Consider the following 20455-nt stretch of genomic DNA (forward strand, 5'->3'; position numbering starts at 1 on the left):
TGTATGTAGGCCATTCCCTAAACGGGCTGTTGGCTCCAGAGGTCTGGGGAAGCGCTTAATGGGACACGTCCTGCGAGAGCAGGACTGGAACAGAGATCCACAGGGAACAGATGCACGTCACGGGCAGAGTGTGAGTGTGTGTGTGTGTGTGTGAGCATATATGTGTGTGTGTGTGTGTATGGGAGCGCATGTGTGTGAATGTGTGTAATGTGTAATTTGCCCCTGGCCAGTGTAACACTTAAAGCTTCTTATGCATGGATGGGCAATGCTTTTAAAATGTTATTTGCCCACAGATACAGTATGCTACCCAGATATTTGCTCCTAGCTACAGAACACTACACTACACTACACACACAAACACACACATATGTATGTACATACACCAAGTTTGAATCTGTCCCATTGAAAATGACAGTTGAAATTTAAAAATGTGTCTGGAGTAAAGTTAGACTGACTTCCACGGTCCTAAAATGGATGTGGAGTGGGAGGGGTGAATCATGGGTAAAAACTGCCTCAGCCCACTCCAGGACCGTGTGCCTGTGTGCTTCGCTTCGGCTCGGTTAAAGGAAAAGTAACATATTTTTGGGTTGGAGGTTCGATGCTTGTTTGCCTTCGCCGTGAGGGTCGGTATTACATTACAGGGCGACATGGCTCAGGAGGTAAGACCGATTGTCTGGCAGTCGGAGGGTTGCCGGTTCAAACCCCGCCCTGGGCATGTCGAAGTGTCCTTGAGCAAGACACCTAACCCCTAACTGCTCTGGCGAATGAGAGGCATCAATTGTAAAGCGCTTTGGATAAATGCAGTCCATTTACCATTTAGCAGACGCTCTTATCCAGAGTGACTTACATAGCATTTACACTGCATCCATTTATACAGCTGGATATATGCTGGAGCAATGCAGGTTGAGTACCTCGCTCGAGGATACAACGGCAGTGCCCAACCTGGGAATCAAACCTGTGACCTTCAGGTTACAAGGCCAGCTCCTTACCCGTTGTACCACACTGCCGCCCGGTGTGCTGCACGTGCTCCCTGTGGCTCTGAGTGACGAGCAGTACCCCTCTCAGTTCCTTCTGAGACACAGATTTCAGTTCAGTGTGGCGCGAAATAAAGTCACGTCCTTATGAAAACATGGAAACAAAAGTACACGCACACGCCAAAAAAAAAAAAAACATATAAATTATGTAGGTGTGGTGTGGGAGATGCGGTTACAGTACCCCTGCCTGGGTCAAGCATTGACCTGGCAATTGGATAATGTGTTAAGATTAAATCCAGGCAATGGACCCAGGAACAGGAGGCTGCACCTGCGTAGTGAGGTATCACTGCGCACAGGTTAAATCTCCCATCCCACCTCACAGGGACCTCTGTCATGACAGTTTTTAGATCTGCTCACTGCTGTAACATCTTGCCAACCCTCGTAATAAATCTGACTGCTTGAACATCATCTCTGGCTCTGTGCTGGAGGCCCTTGAAAACACTCGTGGCCTGTGGCAGGCGTGTTTGCCACAGTAGGATATCTATATTGTGCTTTACTGTATTCGATTTCCGGCCTTCTTGTTCTTTTCCAAGAAGTGATGCGCTCCGGGTTGCAGAGTCTAGTTTTTGGAAAGGGCAGGCGTGTGATTGGCTATTGCTTGGACCAGGGTTGGCTGTTCTCATTGTGTTATTGGCTATAGCTTTGCGCAGGAAGGGACAAGCTCAGTCCATGGTGGGGGGCCAGGGGTGTGTGTGTGGGCGTGGGGGGGGGGGGGGGGGGGGGGTTAGGTGGCTGTTCTCATTGTGTGATTGGCTATAGCTTGGCACAGAAAGGGACAAGCTCAGACCGTGGTGGGGGGCCAAGGGTGTGTGTGTGTGGGGGGGGGGATTAGGTGGCTGTTCTCATTGTGTGATTGGCTGTAGTTTGGCCCAGGAAGGGACAAGCTCAGTCCATGGTGTGGGGCGAGGGGTGGTTGTTCTCATCGTGTGATTGGCTGAAGCATGGCTCGGGGAGGGGGCGAGGGGGAAGGAATCCCAGGCTGATAGGCTGCAGAGTGAGAGGAGGGCAGCAACATTGACACTGGACTGGAGGCACACGTGACGTTGAGGTGGGAAAGTCCAGGTTCAGGGAGTAAAAGTCCTCTTCAGGATTTTGTTCCAGTCCAGTCGATTTGCCAATTAACGCAATTCTTCAGCCGGGAGGTAGAACTAATTAGTGAAACCAGCTGGGCTGAATTCATGTCTGGATGAAACACATGGCAGGGCTTTTACTTTCTGAACCCCTGGACTTTCCCACCTCTGGTTGCAAGTCACCAGTTTAATGGGGCATCTCTCAGTAATGTTACTGGGCAGCCACACTCCACACTGGGGGGTGGGGGGGGGTATAAAAAGCTTGGGGATAAAATGAGGTAGAAAAGTGAGGAAGATGAGGAAGACCACCCTTTAGATACGCTGGTACTGAACGCAGTGATCAACAAGATAGGCTTAATTAAAATTGTGCATATTCCTCATTTATTCTTGCAGGAAGGTTGAAAGACGTACCCCTGCATTCAAAAAGTATTTTTAAAATGCCGTTGCTTAGGCTACGACAACTTAAGTCTACACTTTTAAAAACAGGGCACGGCTGGCACAGGCAGCACTTGCAGGGGATGTGATGCGGAGATGTCTGCTCGACTGCCTTTAAATTACAGAGCACTGCGACACGTTTCACCTTCCACATCTCTATTTATGCAATCACGAACGAGGATATTCGCAGTTTGACTTCGGTCTGTTCTTTTGAGCAGTGCGCGGACGGTGGCGTTCTTTTCGCTTGACTAGTATAACGAAAAGGCGATTTCGATTTGCTTACAAAAGTCGTTGAGGCTCTGAAGACACAGTTCTGGCACTTTCTGACAGAATAGCCCGGCATCTTCAGCAGGCCCAAAAGCCTATGTCAGAGTGTTTTGTTTTTTTTGTTTTGACTTTAGTTTGCGTTTGACTCTGTGTTCAACACCATGAAGACACACATTCTCCGGGAGTGTTTGTTTGATTTAGAGGTGAACGGCGGTGTTATTCTTTGGATTAAAGAGTTCCTCTTTGGTCACCCCCCCCAAAGGGTTTCCATAAATGGAATTGTGTCAAATCGGTTTTAAATAATGGTGCACCTCAAGGTTGTATTATATCTCCTCTACTTTTTTCTATATATACAAATAATTTTAGAATCTTAGAGACTGATTTTTATTTGTTTAAATACGCAAATGATATATGACTGTACTTGGTCTTCTTGTTGAACAGGATGCCCTCATAAAAACACAGTATTTTAATTATGTTGGTGTCCGCTAAGTGCTTTGGAAATTAATGTGGGTAAAACCAAAGAGATTGTTTTTATAAATAGAAGGCATGTTCTACACTGGCTGACATAACCAGTAATAAAAGAGGGAAACTGTTGATAGGGTAACAAGTCTCAAGTACCTTGGATCAATTTTCAACGATTATCTATGTTTTGACAAGAAACTGTGCTTTTATGTACAAGAAGTGTCTGCAGTGGTTTCACCTCATAAGGACACTGCGTGATTTTGAGGTTAACCAAAATATTGCAGAGATGGCATGTAAACAAGTCTTATTGGAAGTGTCTTGTACTGCAGTATGACTGTTTGGTTATATCAACGGTAAGAGTAAGGCTAAACTTATGAGAGTGGTGAATATAGGTGGCAAAGCTGGTGGGGAAAACTCAAGACACAGCTCACAGATTTGTATATGGCTCAGATCCACAGGAAAAGCACAAGGAATTGTGGATGACATACAGTATCTCATCCCCTTTTCTCACAGTTTGTGTAACTTCCCCTGAGGTCAGATGTCAAGAGCCACTAAGAATCTCTATAAGAGGTTGTTTGCACCAAATGTAGTGAGCAGTCTTAACTCCTAAACTTGTGATACAATGCACTGCTTGGTTACACCTTTGCAAATCTCATTGGACAGTCTTTAATGAGTACTTATGCATAAATGGCCTACGTGTTCTATGTTTGTAATGTGATTTAGTGTGTTTTATATGTCATGTGTAGCCAAAGCTAAATCTCCATGTGTGTGGGCAATAAAGTTTTTTCTAAATCTAAAACTAGACAGAAAATGAAAGGACAACAGATCTGGTTTAACTGTTTGGCAGCAGTTTAATTTATGCAGTAAAATTAGACAGAACACACTCTACCCAATGATATTAGCACCTCTACTGCCCCGAGACTGTGTATGGAAACCAGATGCTTTTCCCGTTAAACAAAGTGCATAAAATCACACTGACTGTCACAAGCACTAAACAAAATAGTAACCCAAACTAGAGACGGAGAAACGAAATAAATACACACACAATTCAATGATAAATAATACATAAATTATATACCAACACATAAAATAAAATGAAAAAATTTAAAAGAGAGTTGGAGGGTGGGTAAAGTTTCCATACGCAGAGTGTAAGCGTTTCTCTGAGATGTGTTTAAGAAACCACGGGGCTTTCCTCATTCCTCATTCTGACAGTAAAACCTGGTGAGACCTGCATGTTGTACCGGTGTGGACTATCTTGTGAGACCTGTATGTTGTAGTGGTGTGGACATCCTGGTAAGAACTACATGTTGTATTGGTGTGGACACCCTGGTGAGACCTGCATGTTGTACTGGTGTGGGCCATCTTGTGAGACCTGCATCTTGTACTGGTGTGGACTATCTTGTGAGACCTCCTGTTGTACTGGTGTGGACTATCTTGTACTCCATGTGTATGGTGTGGACATCTGTGAACTGAGTGTACTGCTGTGACACCCGTAGACCTGTTGTATTGTGACCTGGTGGACGATCTGACTGGTGGGACATCTTGGAGACCTGCATCTTGTACTGGTGTGGACTATCTTGTGAGACCTGCATGTTGAACTGGTGTGGACTATCTTGTGAGATCTGCATGTTGTACTGGTGTGGACCCTATGTGAGACCTGCAGGTTGAACTGGTGTGGACACCCTGGTGAGACCTGCATCTTGTACTGGTGTGGACCATCTTGTGAGACCTGCATGTTGTATCGGTGTGGACTATCTTGTGAGACCTGCATGTTGTATTTGTGTGTACACCCTGATGAGACCTGTATGTTGTACTGTTGTAGAAAAATCTGGACAACCGTAGGCTGCTCCTCCAGGGGCAAACTGTACCTCACTGTATCTCAGCTTCACCTCTCAGTTCGGAAACATACTTTCTGATTTTCACTCATTGCTGCATTTTTCTTATATAGAATGGCTGTTGCATTACAATGATTTTCTAAAAGCGTAAAGTAGAAATTTCAGGGAGACGAGCATCGCCAGGCTAATCTCCCTCTGCCATAAAACAGTTTTGTTTCAGTCTCTTTCTCCCTTTCTGTACTTTAAATCCTCTGCTGAGAACTGTGTGTTTGAGGCCTGAGTAGAAAGGTGTGCGCATTCAATGTGAAAAGGCTTTGTTGCTCTCTATCTTTCTTTCTTTCTCTCTCTCTTTCTGTCTGCCTCCCTCTCTCCTTCTCTATAGTAAATCACTCCAGTTTGGGATTTTATGAGTTCAGGATTAAACCCTTTAAGGTGTTAGGGTAAGATCACACATACATGATTAGAATGTTCTTAACTGAACATTCTAATGCTGATGTAACAATCAGTACTGGTAACTGAAAGCACATAGAACACTGACTTGGAATTCTGAAAAAAAAGAAACATTCCAAAAAACCTACTCATTAATGGTTGCACAAACTCTGTGTTCCTGTACATAGTGCCTGACCTGTGTGCTCTGTGATTGGCTGATTGGTTTGTCATTTATATCAGTGCCAGGACACTGATTGGTGGTTCTGGCCCAAATGGCTCTGCCATGAAACACCAGCACGCACCAGAACAACACCAAAAACCCCAACCCACAACCGCACACCTGCCACCCACCGAAACCCTCTATGGGAGATTCACCTGAGTCCAACAGAGAGAGAGAGAGAGCGAGAGAGAGAAAAGAGGCAGGGGGAGGGAGAGAAAGAGACCGGGAGAGGGAGAGGGAGAGAGACCGGGGAGGGAGGGAGAGAGAGAGAGACAGGAGAAGGGAGAGTGAGAGACAGGGGGAGGGAGAGAGAGAGACAGGAGAGAGAGACAGCAGGGGAGATGGTGAGAGAGAGAGAGAGAGCGGGGGAGAGATGGTGAGGGAGAGTGAGAGACAGGGGGAGGGAGAGAGAGATGGGCGGGAGAGAGAGAGAGAGGGAGCAGGGGAGAGATGGAGAGAGAGAGAGAGAGAGAGAGAGCGTGCTACATGCGGAGCAGTGTGCTATCGTGGATAAGCCGTCTGAGTGGAGTGCTCATGTCTTCAGTGCTCGGGCCTGTGTGCTACCTGCTCCCTGCTAGGGCCCTGACTGACGAGTGCGGAAAAAAGGAGCGAGGGAGGAGGGAGGAGGGAGGAGGGAGGTGGTGACAGGGTACTTTTCATGCTTAGTTATTATAAACTCCTCATCCTTCTTTTTCCTATCATTCTCTCCTTCCCCTCTCTCCACCCCCCCCCTCTGTCCTTCTCTTCCCTCCTCTCTCTCTCTCCTTCCCCTCTCTCTTCCCTCCCCTCTCTCTCTTTTCGTCTCTCCCTCCCCACCCACCCCCCCCTCTCCCTCTCTCTATCACAATTTTCTGAGGATGTTGTTTTTTGTGAGTGTGTGTGTGTGTATGTTCTCTTTTTGCGCTTCTTATTTCTTCTTCTTCTGGAAGCGTCTGAACTGGTTCTGTATAGCCAGAGCAGCCTTCTCCGTCTCGGGGGCCTCCAGGTCGATATCAACCTCCTCCTCCTGCTCCTCTGGCTTCCCCGTCCCGCCCGGAACCTTCTCTGTGTTTGGGGGGGGGGGTGGGGGTGGGGGCGGGGGCGAGACAGAGAAAGTGAGCTGTGATTTTTCAATGTTTTTTCCTGTTAAAACTAAAATAAAATCTAAATTAAAAATTTACACTGAATGCCGTGAGCATGTGTACCAGGATTAATAATTAAATAGTAGATTAATATTGATGGAGAGGGGGTGGAAGAGAGGAAGATTTTATCAGAGTTGATGGTGGAAGAGGGGTTTGTCTATACTGCACCATATTGGAGTAATTAAGCCCAGCACTACAATCTTAGAGCTGCTCCAAACTCGAATAACCAAGTCCAATACAACCATCTTATTGCTGCTCCAAACTAGAGTAACCAAACTCAGCACGACCATCTTATTGCTGCTCCAAACTAGAGTAACCAAACTCAGCACGACCATCTTATTGCTGCTCCAAACTAGAGTAACCAAACTCAGTACTACCATCTAAAGAGTTTCCCCAAACTAGAATAACCAAACTGAATACGACCATCTGAAGAGTTACTCCAAACTAGAGAGACCAAACTCAGTACGACCATCTCATTGCTGCTCCAAACTAGAATAACCAAACTCATCACAGCCATGACACTGTGTAGAGGTATGGGGAAACACATACAAAACCAGCACTAATCCAATTTTCATCCTACAGAAGAGCGCTATAAGAATTGTAAATCGAACGGATTATTACGAACCAACCAATGCACTATTTATTAACTTACATGCTTTAAAATTTTGTGATCTAATTGAGCTTAAAACTGCACAGATAATGTACAAAGCACAAAATAATTTGCTTCCTATCTGTATTAAGAGGTTGTTTGAAATTAGAGAGAGCCAGTATGAAATTAGGGGAATAGGTATGTTTAAAAAAATCAAGGGTAAGGACAAATATAAAGATTAGATGTGTAACTGTCAAAGGGATTAATTTGTGGAATAGTTGTGACAAGGAATTATTTTATTTATTTATTTTTTTATATAACCTTTATTTAACCAGGTTAGTCTCATTGAGATTAGAAATCTCTTTTTCAAGAGAGACCTGGCCAAGAAAGCAGCAGTCGATTACAGACACAACAAAATTTCAACATTTAACATACTATAAAAGCAGACAAACAGCAATGTTCAAAGTTTCACAATCTGGTTAACATGAGTAATCTTTAGTGCAACTAGAGTAACCACACTCAGTACCACCATCTAAAGAGTTTCTCCAAACTAGAGTAACCAAACTCAGTACGACCATCTTAGAGCTGCTCCAAACTAGAGTAACCAAACTCAATACGACCATCTTAGAGCCCCTCCAAACTAGAGTAACCAAACTCAATACGACCATCTTAGAGCCCCTCCAAACTAGAGTAACCAAACTCACTACGACCATCTTAGAGCCCCTCCAAACTAGAGTAACCAAACTCAATACGACCATCTAAAGAGTTACTCCAAACTAGAGTAACCAAACTTTGCACTACCATCTTAGAGTTACTCCAAACTATAATAACCAAACTTAGTATTTCCATCTTAGAGCTGTTGTTTAGGATAGAGTCAGAAATGACCACACTCCCATTTGAACATAGAATAGGCACAGTGCAAACAGGTAAATATGTAAAGGACCGTCTCTCCTTGTGAGTTATGGTTATTCTGAAGAGAGAGGGAGGGGAGGGTGGGGGGTGGGGGGGGGGGCAGGGAGAAAGGGAGGTAAGGAGGGAGATGTTCAGAGAGGCAGGAGAAAAAGAGAATTATTTATAGTCCTAATTATGGAGAGAGAGAAAGGGAGAGAGACAGTGAGTGCAAAAAAAGACAGTGAGAGAGAGAAAGAGGAAGAGAGTGAAAAAGAAAGAGAGAGATAGAAAGCGGAAGAGGGAGAGTGAGTGGGAGAGAAAGCAAAGAGGGAAAGAGAGAGTGAGTGGGAGAGAAAGAGGGAGAGTGAGGGAAAACAGGGAGAGAAAGAGGGAGTGAGAGAGAGAGGGAGAGGGGGAGAGACAGTCAGAGCAAAAAAGAAAGGGTAAGTGGGAGAACAAGAGGGAGAGTGAGAGAAAAAGAGGGAGAGAAAGAGAGAGAGTGAGATAAAGAGGGAGAGAGAGTGAGTGGGAGAGAAAGAGGGAGAGCGAGAGAAAAAGAGGGAGAGAACGAGAGAGAGAGGAAAGAGAGAGTGAGAGGGAGAGGGAGAGGGAGAGGGGGGATCTGACCTTTGTTTTCAGCTACAGGCTCAGGGCTGCTGTTGGGGTTTCCTGTGGTTCTCTGTAAGGGCGAGACACAGAAGCTGCTATTATAACAGTTACCACACACACACATCACATAAACACAATCACCATCGTACATTACAGAAATAAAGTTATAAAATAGAAATAGTTAGTTAGAAACACAAACATATATCCGCAAAAAACAACACTTGTACATATACTGGAAAACTACACATTCTCATATATTACAGAAATATAAAAATACATAGTTTATTTCAGAAATATAACAGTTACAGAAACGACTTTCTGTTCCCATTGGGTTTGTCACAGCGATATCAGCTATGCTGACCTGGCACACCATCATCAGCTGCCGTAAGTATTCATGAATTTAAACGCATTAATTATGACAGGTGGAGGGAGAGACATTATTTACAGAAGACCCTACATGGGGAAAAACCAAAACATCTGCTGTAGAGTGAGCAAGGGTGTGTGTGTGCGTGTGTGTGTCCGTGCGTGCGTGTGTGTGTCCGTGCGTGCCTGTGTGTGTGTGTGTGTGTGTGTGTGTGCGTGCATGCGTGTGTGTGTCTGTGGGTGCCTGCGTGTGTGCGTGTGCGTGATATTATCGTTTTTAATTTGGGTTGCGGTAGAAATCAGATGTTTGCCAGCTGAAGCTGTAATCCCTGATCATTACTGCATGTCTAATCTGCTTTCTCCCTCGCTCTCCCTCTCTCAATCTGGCTAAAAATGCCTGACACGTGTGACCTGTGACCCACTTCTTTCTCTGCTTTATCGGTTAACGTCTCTCCCTTTCTCATTCTCTCTCTCTCTCTCTCTCTCTCTCCCCCCTCTCTTTCTGAATCCCTCACTCAATAGAGCTGATGCGATATGGCTTTGATACAGGAAGAGGTCTGGTCCATTCTGTCTCCAAGATGAAAGAACAGATGCTCTCTCCCATCTAATACAGTGGTGCCCTTCGGCTAAGAGCATAATACATATCCCAGTCCCTACACACACACACACACACACTCACAAACACCCCAATCCCTAAACACACACACACACACACACACACTCACACACACCCCAGTCCCTAACCACACACACACACACACATACACTCCAATCCCTACACACGCAGACACTACACACACACACACACACACTCACAAACACCCCAATCCCTAAACACACACACACACACACACACACACACACACACACCCCAGTCCCTACACACACACACACACACACACACATACACTCCAATCCCTACACACGCAGACACTACACACACACACACACACACACACACTCACAAACACCCCTAACCCTACACACAGACACACACACCCCAAACCCTACATACAAACACACATACTCACACAAACACCCCAATCCCTACACACACACAGAAACACACACACACGCATGCACACACACACACTCACAAACACCCTAATTCCTACACACACACTCACATACACACACCCACACACACACACACGCACCCCAATCCCTAAAGACACACAGGCACACACACACACATAAACACTCACACACACCCCAATCACTTCACTAACACTATACAGACACTCAGTTTACACACTCTACACACACACGGTATGCTTCTGTATGCAGCCACTCTAACCTGTATACACAATACAAAAGCAGGATACGTGTACAGACTGTACGCTACAAACGCACACTGCTACACGCATGCGCAAGATCAGAGAGAGAGAGAGAGAGAGTGGCACGGGAGAAAAGAAAAAAGAGGGAACGGGAAGGAGGACAGAGAAAAGACAGAGAGGATGAAGCCCACGCACATCCACAGTAATAGGCTGCCACTATATCCGAACCCCCCCCCCAAAGAATTACCCACCCCGTTCCCTTGCTCTCCTTTTCTGTGCTTTCCTCCTCTCCCTTTCTCTCTCTCTCTCTCTCACTCACTCACTCCCTCGCTCTCACTGCGCATCATTGCCTATAATTATACCATGTGTCCCAAAATGCTCAAGCTTCTCACGCCAGCAGAGTATTAAAAACTAATCTGGTGTAATGTACTACCCCAGTTACTGTGCCACATGACCCCAGTGTACCGCGCTGCATTCTCCAGTAACTGCACTGTACCATACTGCACTGTCCAGCAATGCCACTGCATTCTCCAGTAACTGCACTGTACCATACTGCACTGTCCAGCAATGCCACTGTATTCTCCAGTAACTGCACTGAACTGCACTGTCCAGTAATGCCACTGCATTCTCCAGTAACTACACCGTAATGCATTGTACTGCCCAATAATGACACTGTTCTCCAGTAACTCCATGGGAATGCACTGCACTGTCCAGCAATGCCACTGTATTCTCCAGTAACTGCACTGTACTGCATTCCAAAATGCACTGTTCCAGTAACTCAGAATGCACTGTATTCCCAGTAATGCACTGATTCCAGTAACTGACAACTGCACTGTCCAGTAATGCCACTGTTCTCCAGTAACTGACACCACGTAGCATGCCACTGTATTCTCAGTAACTGCACTACTGCACGTCCAATAATGACACTGTTCTCCAGTAACTCCATGGGAATGCACTGCACTGTCCAGCAATGCCACTGTATTCTCCAGTAACTGCACTGTACTGCACTGTCCAATAATGACACTGTTCTCCAGTAACTCCATGGTAATGCACTGTACTGCCCAGTAATGCCACTGTATTCTCCAGTAACTGCACTGTACTGCACTGTCCAATAATGACACTGTTCTCCAGTAACTCCATGGTAATGCACTGTACTGCCCAGTAATGCCACTGTATTCTCCAGTAACTGCACTGTACTGCACTGTCCAATAATGACACTGTTCTCCAGTAACTGCACTATAACGCACTGTACTGCCCAGTAATGCCACTGTATTCTCCAGTAACTGCACTGTACTGCACTGTCCAATAATGACACTGTTCTCCAGTAACTCCATGGTAATGCACTGTACTGCCCAGTAATGCCACTGTATTCTCCAGTAACTGCACTGTACTGCACTGTCCAATAATGACACTGTTCTCCAGTAACTCCATGGTAATGCACTGTACTGCCCAGTAACGCCACTGTATTCTCCAGTAACTGCACTGTACTGCACTGTACCACACCGCACTGTATTGCCCCAGAAGCTGCACTCACTACACTGCCCATTAGCCACACTGTACTGCCATCCCTATTCTTTCCCACCCCTATGGGATGCCATGTTCATTGATTTCTCTCTTTCTCCGGCTGCGTGCGAGCCTTTCAAATGCAAATTGCTGCAGCTCCTTGTACTAATCCTGTTTATATCGAGAGAATGGCTTCACCTCCTCCCCCACCCCCCTCCCCCCTCCCTACCCCTCTCTCTCTTTCTCTCCCTCTCTCATCCTGTTTCACAGTGAGCTCCATGTCTCTCCTTCTCTTTCCTCCTCCGGTCCGCTCTCTTCTAACTGCTGTCTCTCTTTCTTCCATAATCCCTCTCTTTCCGCTGCTCCTGTACAGTACTGACACTTCATTTTCTTACCCTGTCACCAGAAGGACCGTGGCGGAAATAGACAGTTTTACGGCAGTTTTGTGGTATTTTAATTATCAAATTAATCAAATACAAATTGCACAGCCAATGAAATGACACTGGTATAAACCAAAATTATGGATATTTTATGTTGGTATACATACACATACAAAGCATACATATTCATATACGCTACACAGGCGAACACACAACATCTTATTTTTTAACCACTGTCTCTCAGACTAAGGCAGGATAAGAAATATGTTGAAATATGCCATATTTATCCAGTTTTAATTCTCTCCCAGTAGGATAATAATATGGGATTGTAATGTTTGGAAGGAGGTTATCTTAAAATCAAGAGTGTATAGTCTATATATGTATCTCCATGTTTTCAGTCTTAAATGTATTTACATAGCTGTATTTCGGTTGGAATGGTTGTAATATGGGGGTGGCGGAGTAGGTATATGTTGGAGTAGGTTAGGGACGGAGAGACTGCCTGACATGTTGGAGTCGATCGGTGACTATGAGACTTGCTTGCTGGAGTCAATCAGTGAGATTCACTTGTACAATGGAGTTGGTCAGTGACTATGAGACTCACTTGCATATTGGAGTCGGTCAGTAACTCTGACTCACTTGAGTATTGGAGTCGATCAGTGACTATGAGAGTCACTTGAGTATTGGAGTCAATCAGTGACTATGAGAATCACTTGAGTATTGGAGTCAATCAGTGACTATGAGACTCACTTGAGTACTGGAGTTGGTCAGTGACTATGAGAATCACTTGAGTACTGGAGTTGGTCAGTGACTATGAGACTCACTTGCGTATTGGAGCCGGTCAGTAATACTGAGACTCACTTGCGTATTGGGAGTTAGTCAGTAACTCTGAGACTCACTTGCATGTTGGAGTTGGTCAATAACTCTGAGACTCACTTCCGTATTAAAACCGGTCAGTAACTCTGAGACCCACTTGCGTATTGGGAGTTAGTCAGTAACTCTGAGACTCACTTGCGTATTGGGAGTTGGTCAGTAACTCTGAGACTCACTTGCGTATTGGGAGTTGGTCAGTAACTCTGAGACTCACTTGCGTATTGGGAGTTAGTCAGTAACTCTGAGACTCACTTGCGTATTGGGAGTCGATCAGTAACTCTGAGACTCACTTGCGTATTGGGAGTTAGTCAGTAACTCTGAGACTCACTTGCGTATTGGGAGTTAGTCAGTAACTCTGATAATCACTTGCATGTTGGAGTTGGTCAGTAACTCTGAGACTCACTTGCGTATTGGGAGTTGGTCAGTAATTCTGAGACTCACTTGCGTATTGGGAGTCGATCAGTAACTCTGAGACTCACTTACATGTTGGAGCCAGTCAGTAACTCTGAGACTCACTTGCGTATTGGGAGTTAGTCAGTAACTCTGAGACTCACTTGCGTATTGGGAGTCGATCAGTAACTCTGAGACTCACTTGCATGTTGGAGCCGGTCAGTAACTCTGAGACTCACTTGCGTATTGGGAGTTAGTCAATAACTCTGATACTCACTTGCATGTTGGGAGTTGGTCAGTAACTCTGAGACTCACTTGCGTATTGGAGCCGGTCAGTGACTGAGACTCACTTGCATATTAGAGCCGGTCAGTGACTGAGACTCGCTTGCGTATTGGAGCCGGTCAGTGACTGAGACTCACTTGCGTATTGGGAGTTAGTCAGTAACTCTGATACTCACTTGCATGTTGGGAGTTAGTCAGTAACTCTGATACTCACTTGCATGTTGGGAGTTGGTCAGTAACTCTGAGACTCGCTTGCGTGTTGGAGCCGGTCAGTGACTGAGACTCACTTGCGTGTTGGAGCCGGTCAGTGACTGAGACTCACTTGCGTATTGGAGCCGGTCAGTGACTGAGACTCGGTCTCGTATTGGAGCCGGTCAGTGACTGAGACTCGCTCGCGTATTGGAGCCGGTCAGTGACTGAGACTCGCTCTCGTATTGGAGCTGGTCAGTGACTGAGACTGCCTTGCTTGCAGCTTGCTCACACGTGGCTCTCCTTGCGCTTGGCAGGAAGGCCGACCACATGGCATAATTAAGATCTGCTAATTAGCCCGGCTAAGACTGGGCCTGTTGTTTGGGGGCAAGACCCCTTTACTGCCTTATTAATTAAGGACACCGCCAATCTCAGACAGAAGGAAGGGAAGTATGTGCATATCATAGCTGCCAATGGTGAAAGCGTATGTGTGTGGTTATATATATATATATATATATATGTCTTTGAATGCGTGTGTTCTCTGTGTGTGTGTGTGTGGGTTCCTGCGTGTGTGTGTGTAAAATAGGGAACAGCTTGTTTTAAAGTGAGAGAATATGCCAAATGAATATCTGTGCACATCTACTCTACATCTCTGTCAAACTCAGTTTATGTAACGCAGGTTATTCCAGGTCCCCCACTCAGCCAACTATGAGAACACGGTGTCTGTGATCCACAGAAAAAAAAAAAAAACACATTAAAAGACACTAAACAGTGGAAGACTAAAATAATATAAATTATAAATTCCTCTTACCAAAAATAAACATGGAAAACAAACGGAGCAATCGAAGAGCAATACCTGTACAACTGATGATAAATTAACCTATAGCCTATAAATAAGTTAACACTCTGTTAATGAATCTTTAAATACATTTTCATCTGTAATCATTTTTTCTGCAGCAAATCTCTCTCTCTCTCTCGAATTCCTCTTAATTAGATATATGCGAAAAGGCAGATTTGGCGTTCGCTCAGTCTACCACGCGCTGTGCAGATGTTTTGCTCGCGGATACGCGCACACTTGTATTAATACAGTGGACTTCACGTTCTCGCGCTGTTGCCAAGGAGAGAACGACCTTAGAATTTCTCAAAGTAACGAAAGAACGCTGGTATAATAGATAACTATGACTGCCCTTCATGCGTGTATAAGTTAATTGAATTAAATCATGGCTGCAGACGAGGATGCGAAATAAAAACAATCCCCTCCCCCCAAAAATGCATACACATACCAGCAAATACTTTATTAACATCAGGTAGCATAAGTAGCAGCCGGAGTAAAAAGACCAAGAGCTGCAATGCGAAAGAGCGCGCATACAGTATGTTCTCAGACTCTTTCAATCCAAGCGCATTGTTGGCAGTGAGTCTGATAGGATTCTGGGAAATGTACCGGAGCGATTAGGTTTACCAGTGGTTTAAAAAGCACACGGTAGGCTATAATCTCCCCGTGCCAATATGATAGTGGCAATACGTGCAGTGGTGTGTATCTAAAATATGACTAGCCTACATTTTCTACTGAAGTCACATTATATTGTATCACATAACGTCCCATAATAAATAAAAAAACACTTATTTTAAATTGCACATCAACAATTATAAACAAGTGATGCACTATTTACATCCGAATTTTAACATTGCGCTATGCGGTTCGCCTGAATAATAAAATTAACTATCCTAATTTTCAACGGAAAACTTTATTCGCGACAGAAAGCACATACTTAAGCGTATTCAAAACAACAAAATAATTTGCAGCTCCGCGAATCGCATTTTATATGCGATTTATGAAGCAAAACCGGTAGCCTCGGCACCGTACTGTGCGCTTCTGCACCTTCCAATTATCCAGTGTAAGGGCCCCCACCTCCCTCTATGCGCGCGCGTCGGTGATAACTGCTCGAGATTGCCGCAAGTTGTATAACCTGTCAGTGCGCGAGAGTGGCAGAAACCGTCGCTGTGCAGTAGTGGTCGCGAGGTTTTGGGATGCAGCCAACGCTAGGCTGCAAGGCGACAGCGGGGAGTGCCAGATGTCAGGAAGAACTTGTCATTTATGTCTCAATTCCGCATCACCAACGAAGAAGCGATATAGACTCCTCGCTCGGGGACCCATTGAACCCAGGCGGATAAGGTAAAAGTGGTGTGGTTACCAGACGCGATTATGCATAGACCAATCAATAACACTTTGCCGCAAACAAGCCCTTTGACACGACACTATGTGTAACTTGTAATGTCAGTATTGTAAGATCTGTATTTCCATCAAGCACTGCGTTGTAATATTCAGTAGGCTAACGCTTTTATGTGTTATCCCCTGGGCTCAAAATAGACTACATGCTATCTTGTATGTAATGTATTATTTGAACCCAAACACAAAACCGATCCAATGCGTATCCGGCATTTATGACAGGAGTGGCACCTAGCAATCGCAGCATAACGGAGATTAATTGATTACCACTATGCTAGAAAGACGCCGTAGCCTACTAAGAACTAAAATCCAACCCGTGTCCCGTTCAACACGTGGAACAACTATGTAGAGTGGGACAGTTCGTGTGCATTATCCATGTCGTTCAGTTAGCGTGAACACGGCTTACCTCACTCATTTTGTAACCGTAGTGCTGCAATAGAGTTTCGCTGCCGTCGCGCCTCGCGCTTCCAGTCTGCACCTATTGGAGAAGCACTTGCCGGGGAGGCGAGCAAGAGGTTTCTAAATGCTGATAAACCCGAAAAACCAAATCCGGACACCTTTTTTTAAAATCGCCGCTGAAAGAGCAAGTTCACGCTAATCTGTAACGTTTCGCTCTAGCTGGAACGCTTACCGACAGCTTCTGGCCACGGCTGAAGTGCGACACGGAATAGTGCGTGTGTGCGGGGGGGAAAAATGAAGTAGAAATCCTAAAGACAGCTCTCTCTCTTCTTCCAGCCCACCTCCCCCTCTCTCTCTCTAGTGTGCCTTGTCAAATGGTAATAAGCGCATACACTGCGCAGCCGCTTCTTCTGGCGTACACTGGCTGCCTGTTGGGACAGCTACGTTTAAGAGCGAGTCTCTAACTAACCCCATCATTATGAGCAAGCTTCTGTGGATAAGGGAGACAAGGAAATAAATTAGCCGTATAAATAAATTCCTTAACAAATATGCGATAAATCAATTAACGAATTTTATGTACTAACCATAGACATGTACTAGCCCACTATTAGTTGTGGGGTGCTCAGTAATACTTATAATATGCGAATAAAAACAACAACAACAACAATAACAATACTCATAATAAGACTACTATTACTACTACTACTACTAATCATAATAATACTCATAATAATACTGCTACTACTACTAATAATAATAATAATAACAATACTCAAAATAAGAATAGTACTACTAATACTACTACTAATATTATTATGAATAATAATAATAATAATAATAATGATAATAATAATTCCACATTTGAACGTGCAGATTACACTTCACTGTCCACGCAGCGACTGCTTAATTCACAGAGACAGCAATGGCAGTATGTCGGTAGGAGGCCAATATCACACGCCGTCGGTGAAGCTGACGGCACTGCCCTCTGAGAGAAATAAAAAACTTCCCCATGTTCCAGAGTGCGGAACGGGGGGAGGGTATCATTTATCTAAAAGAACAAATAATAACAATGGATTTAACTTGCCATACATAAACATCATGCAGTACTGTGCGAACTGGACTTAATGTGTTCATGGCTATGAATAACTGTAACAACAAAATGAGTTTTGTACCTTATCGAACCTGTTTTTCGTAGTTGTTCCAATGACCTTCGGTGTGCACTTATTGTACCTCGCTTTGGATAAAAGCGTCTGCCAAATAAATGTAATGTAGCCTAATGCAATGGCTGCAATCAATGTTCGCAGGTCAACCAAGTTGTTTCACTTAGTTTTGTCACGTTTCAGGAATTGTGTAAAATTTGCATAAAACAGTCTATATTAATCTCTACCGTCAGCACTTTCATTTGCATTGCAGTTGTATTGGCAATGTCTGCAATGCTGTGAATGTACATTTTTGTTAAATATAAGCCGTTTAAGCAAGGACTCCTTAACAGTTAATGAAACCCCCTGATCAGATCATACATATTGCCAATACATATTTTATTAATATATTCATAATGTGGTATAAAACGGCAAGCATTTAAAAACACATAGCCTAATTTATGTATAACCTACATGAATGAAAGGGTTAAGACTAAGTAACCTAATTAATGCTGTGCTGATGTCATTGCAGCTACAACCCACGCAGGTAGATAACCAATTAAATCTTTAAATTAAAGCCACTCCAGGTTCCACCTTCCGGATACGCTCAAAATCAAAGTGCAAAAACCCACGGTAACGGCAAAAACGGCGTCTCCGCAGAACCTGCGTCCACCAGGTTCCGGTTCAGGTGTCATTTGGACGTACCGAGCTCTTATTGGATACAACGCTATCACCTGATTGTGTGCTTCGGCATGTAGTCTTGCACACGCGTGCAAATTATTGGTACGCTAGTCAACTTCAGTTGTATGCGGCCTTAGTTTCTGATCAAGTGTTCGGTTTAACCCCAGTGCATCGCTGCACTGTCATCTGGGCACGAGTGTTTGTGCGTGCGTGTGTGTGTGTTGCACTAGCGTTTCTGCGCTTGTGTGTGTGTGTGCGCGTGCATGTGTCTGTGTGTGTGTGCGCGTGCATGTGTGTGTGCATGTGCATGTATATGTGTGTGTGTGCATGCATGTGTGTGTGTGTGCGCGTGTGCATGTGTGTGTTTATGTGTGAGAGAGCACAGGCACAGTTAATTCACTTTCAGATTCATACAGTGTCTGCACTTTACACCATATTCACTCCTGTATTCACTCCTGTATCGGGCTCGGGTCCAGTTCAGCCAGGGTGCTTGTCCTGGCCTGGTCGCCCAGTTCTGTGGGATAGGCTGATCAAGGCGCTAAGGTGCTCCAGGTGCGACGGTACACCTGTCTGCCTTCTGATGATTCACTGTGCCCAAATTTTCAGCGTGACGGTCATTTTCAGTGAATGAATATTTTTCTGGATTTCTTACGATCTGTGCTTTACTCCAGTGGCCGCTCATTTAGAAAGTGACTTGTTCTTGAATCTATTTAAAATTTGATACTATTTTTTTCCCTCACTAATTTAGGTTGGAAGGAATTTAAAACTTTTTCAATTAATTAATCCCTGTATTTTATTTTCAGTATTCTCTCATCCAATCTTTACTGCTTTCCCTTTATCTCTTCCTTCATCTCTCTCCCTTCATCCACCTTTTCTCTCTCTCATCTTCCCTCTCTCTTTCCTTCCCTCCCTCCCCCCTCCCCCTTTCTCTCACTCCTACCCTCCCCCCTCTCCTACATTTTTTCTCTCTCTCCTATCCTCCTTCCCCCTCCCTTCATCTCTCTCACCTATACTCCCCCTCCCTATCTCTCCTACCCTTCATTCCTCTCTCTTTTTCTCTCTCTCTTATTCTTTAATTTTCATTTTTGGTTTTGTTATGTGTTTTGTGTATTCTGTTTCATATGAAAAAAAATATTTTATTTTTATTTTTTTAAAGCTGATTGATGCCCTGGGCGGCTAAAATAAAGGAGTATCCAAGGCCTCTCGCCCTCTCTCTCCCTCTCTTTCCCTCTCTTTCTCGCTCCCTTTCTCTGTCTCTCAGCTCTGGCCCTGGAGTCTGACTCCCTCTGCTCCATCCTTACTGCTGGGGATGACGCCGTGGTCTTGGGCATCGACCTGCATCTGGACCGGCCCGCCACCTGAGTCCACAGCTCTCTGCTGCACCCTGCTGGTCAGACCGGAGCAGCACACCCCCCCAGCCCTGTCCCCAGGACTAGCATTACTTTCATTCAGCAGATGCTAATTATCCGCTTTGCAAGAGAATGCCAGCGCATTCATCCGATCTATATGGGCAACTATAACTATGCTAATCAAGAACCAAAACACTAAACACTGAATGCAGAAATATTACATCCATAACAAGTCCCATGAAGAAAAACATGGGGTCTTAAAGATGTTGCACCCAACCAGAGCCAGTCTCCCCCGATAGTGCAGATCAGAGAAGTCTCTCTCTCTCTCTCTCTCTCTCTCTCTCTCTCTCAGTAAGCTGGTGGTGATGAAGGAGAGGCAGAAGAAATGAGGCAGGGAGATCAGTGCGGCACCCAGGTACTCTGGTACCTGATAAGACACTCGGG

At 44.8% G+C, this 20455-nt stretch overlaps 1 long non-coding RNA gene across 1 annotated transcript; it reads right to left on the bottom strand.

Moving 5' to 3' along the window:
- Positions 1–4096: 4096 nt before the first annotated feature.
- Positions 4097–4949, bottom strand: LOC135260598 (uncharacterized). Its single transcript, XR_010331676.1, has 2 exons — positions 4819–4949; positions 4097–4676 (listed from the first exon to the last, which is right to left on the bottom strand). It is a non-coding gene; the product is annotated as an uncharacterized LOC135260598 (long non-coding RNA).
- Between the last annotated feature and the right edge of the window lie 15506 nt (positions 4950–20455).

The sequence above is a fragment of the Anguilla rostrata genome, chromosome 8 (assembly GCF_018555375.3).
Source record: "Anguilla rostrata isolate EN2019 chromosome 8, ASM1855537v3, whole genome shotgun sequence".
Classification (NCBI taxonomy): domain Eukaryota; kingdom Metazoa; phylum Chordata; class Actinopteri; order Anguilliformes; family Anguillidae; genus Anguilla; species Anguilla rostrata.